Consider the following 4067-nt stretch of genomic DNA (forward strand, 5'->3'; position numbering starts at 1 on the left):
ATTATCGCTCCTCATCTTTGACTCCTTATTAGTCTGCACCATATGCAAGAGATTTCAGTGAAATTTTCAATTAGTTGCATAAAACATTTTTTTCATACCCTTATCCGAACAAGGTCTAAAAAAGAAATGTCGTTACGGGGATAACATATAATAACAAAAAGGTAAGCACTTAGCGAAACGGTAAGCACTTAGCGAAACGATAAGCACTTAGCGAAACGGTAAGCACTTAGCGAATCTTCCCTGAAACGGAACCAATATAAACCAAATAAGAACAGGTTAAATCGAAGGGTTTGAAATGAAGATAAGATAATGGAAACATGAACATAAATCGAATTAGGTTAAGGTTTGAAATGAAGATCTTCTTCTCCTTTTTCTTCGACCTTCAAATCCTAAGAATCCTTCACCTACATGCAAAATAAGTTTAGGGTTAGGGTTTGAAATGAAGATCGTGTAAATAAAAACATAAATCGATTTAGGTTAGGGTTTGAAATCAAGATCATGTAAGCTATGCCGCCTCCGTCGCCGTAGTCGCCGCCTCCGTCGCCGTAGCCGCCACCTCCGTAGCCGCCGCCTCCGTCGCCGTAGCCGCCACCTCCGTAGCCGCCGCCTCCGTCGCCGCCGTCAAAGAAAGAACAAGAGAAGAGAGCGAAGAGAGAGAAATAAATGAAGGAAATTGAAAATTTTAAGTATTTATACTAAACCTAATCCACTTAGCGTTTCGCTACAAGGGCAATTTCGTCAAAAAAAATAAAAAGACCACGAGCGCAATTTAATTAGTAACTTACCACCAGCTCAAATAACCTCATCTTTGAGGTTATTTAGTCTAATTTCCCTAATTTTTAACTTTGCGACGAAAGTTTAAATTTTCTGTTGATTCACGATTTTTTTTTTTTGGAAAGAAGTGATAATTAATTTTAAAAGTGATCAAAATTTTAAAACATAAAATGAGCCTTTATACACGAGAATCTAAGAGAGATTGAGATTTTAATGGGAAATACGCATTTTTAGATTTTTCAATTATAATTCACTTAAACCTCACGAGTAAGAGTCATCACCTAATTTTACAAAACAAAGAAATTTTAGACGTATAAACGTCAAATAATAGGTTCTTTAATGAGTTTGGCATTTAGTTACGTGTCAAAAAACGTTTTTAAACGAATTATGCCCCCTACGCCCCGAGAGTGTCTACCAATTAGTCTTGACATATTTTCATAATATTTACGCTTTATATTTTTTATATATATTATACTAACCAAGGATCAAATAAATCGCAAATTTACAATCTTTCAAAAACCAATAAAAATTTCAAAAAAAAGAAGAAAAATAAATTAAAGTCCATGCATAAAAAATAAAAATAAAATAAGAACAAACCGTGTGCGACGAAGAAGATCAGTCACTTGAAGAACTCTCGGTCATGGCTAAAAGGAGGGCTGAAGGTTCTCAGTCAAAATTTGTGGCGTTGCTCGACCGCGGTCTGGATCGGGTGTAGAAAATGCGGTCGAAAACTATGTCATTCCTTAGTCGCTGGAAGAAGATCAGCAATCCTCGGTCAAGTCTTATATTGGGTGCATAAATCTTTGGCCGCAACCTCCATCGGGTGTAGAAATCCTCGGTCGCAAATAGCGCCAACCTTCGGTCGAGCGCACAACATCAACAGGTTCTCCGGTCGGGTGTGAAATCCTCGGTCGTAGCCTCATCCCACAATCAGACATCATGTAGTAGTAGTAAGCCAACAAGCCTTCCCCTTGGTCGCATCATCGATCAACATCAATAGATCCTCGGTCATAGTGGGTGTCCTTGGTTGTCAAAAAACAGCACCAACGAATTCAATTATTTGATCGCAACCACGGTCGAATTCCACGCAATTCCTCGGTCGAGCAGACAACAACAACGAAGGAATTATCTATCGGTCGGGTGGAGAAAACGTGGAAGAAAACCATACCGTCTCTCGGTCAGATGTAGCCAAGGTTGGCCATCGGGTGAATTCCTAGGGTCGGAAAGGTCGGAAAAATGAGCCAGAGGTATTTATCACACGGTCGGGTGGAAGTCAGCAATAACTTTTAGCCTTCCTCGGTCGTAAGTTTCGAGTCAGTCAGATAGAATCATCACCAACAGCCAGCGTCATCGGTTAGAAAGGTCGTCATTCTTAGACAAAAGAGGAGTCTAACTTGTTTTCTTGGTCGGACTTCACGAGTATGAGCAAGAAGCGGAAAGAGCGTCGTTGTAGGCGCCATGCTGCTTGAAAAGCGCTAAGAACTGCATGAAAAGGGCCGCTGCAATAGAAACTTAATAGTGGCCAAGATTTGACCCAAACTCAAATATAATTGCATGGAAATGTTAATAACATAAATAAATAATAATATTCAAGAAAAACATAATGTAGACAGAAATTAAAACAATATGAAAGTGAAATGAGACAACAAGTTTTAATTATTTTTTTCTTGGCCAATTTTTAGATTCTTTTCAATAATTCTTAGTCAATTACATTTATTTCGTTATTAAATCTTGATCTTTCGGAGCTTGTTCAAAAATTTATTAAACATTTTGAGAACAAAAGATCCAAATTCAAACTCGAATTTGGAGCTTTCAACCGATCATCATCAAATTGTCAATTCATGGACCGATTTTTTTGTTAAAAAAATAGTTTTAGTTTGATTAATTTTATTTTAATTTTGTTTTTATTTATTTTATTTACATGTTTATGCATACATATATTACATATTTTACACGGTTAATTGCAGAAAATTAATGAATAACAAATAAAAAATCTTTCAAATATAATAATGAAATGAGAAATGATTGGGGGAGGGAATTTGGAAAAGGGAATGATGTGACACAATTTTATTTTCTAGAAAAATAATTAAATTTATCTCTTTACTCCCTCTCCTTATACTTTTTCATTTTTCTAGCTAATGTAATTTCCTCTCCTCCAACATCCCTTCCCTATCACTTCTCATAATGAATTAGGCAAAGCATGCATAATTTGAATTAAAGTACAAGACAAAGACAAAATAAAGGTAAATGAGGATCACGAAGCTTACATGAAGTTTATACTTGATCCTAAGGGCAATGCTAACCGAAATCCCCCAAGCAAGAAACTTGTGACCTCCAAACTAGGGGTGTTTTTACTAGGATTCTTGAGAGTTGGAAAAAGTGGGGCAGCTTAAGGGCATAAAGTTTTCATGTTGATAAATTGGACACATTCTCCTCTTGACATGTCATTAAATGAAATGACATGTCAATTTTCGGCCAACATAATTAAAACAACTCAAGGTTTTAATGTCAAGACTTGGTGTAATTTGGTTTACACCTCATAAGCTTAACATTTGAATTTTGAAATTCAAGTTTCCCTCCTCTTCTTCATGGCTCACAACTAGAAGGTTCTAAGAGGTTCCACATATTCTTTATGGTTGGATCTTGGGTCAGTTGTTGGGTGGGTCACCGGTTGGGCCCCTCGGTTCGAATCATTCTTTGACTTGACTTTGACTTAATCTTGACGTTGATCTGGACATTGACTTGGGCTTGGACCTTCATGATTTCGAAATTAGATCTTTCCCATGGTGGATAATATTCTTCTCAGCACTTCTTTGGATTCTTCATGAATCTTTGCTCATCCTTTTACATCCTTCATGGACCTTGGCATTTTCTTTATGGATCTTGCTCTTCTTGACAAATATTGGTCCATGAATGCTCATAATATCCATTTTCTATTTTGTTTTCATTTTCCTACAAAAAAATGGAATAAAATTAATTAAAAGATTTTATTTGAAAATAAAAAATAAAATCCTAACTAATATAATTAACTTTTCATGAGAAAAGGTTAACTAACTCTTCATGAAAAGAGTTGAACTAACTTTGCATAAAAAAGCTAACTATTTTTTTTTAAATTACTAAAGTAACTAATTTTTAATTTAACATTTAAACAAATGATAAAAGAAAAGGGAAAAGACTAAGTTGAAAAGCGATAAACTTAGTCTTATACCCCAAATTTTTTTATTTATTTAAATAAATCTAATCAAATATAATTTAATTAAAACTTAAACAAAATAAAAAAAATTGCTATGTTT

The sequence above is a fragment of the Impatiens glandulifera genome, chromosome 3, assembly GCF_907164915.1.
Source record: "Impatiens glandulifera chromosome 3, dImpGla2.1, whole genome shotgun sequence".
In the NCBI taxonomy this organism is placed as follows: domain Eukaryota; kingdom Viridiplantae; phylum Streptophyta; class Magnoliopsida; order Ericales; family Balsaminaceae; genus Impatiens; species Impatiens glandulifera.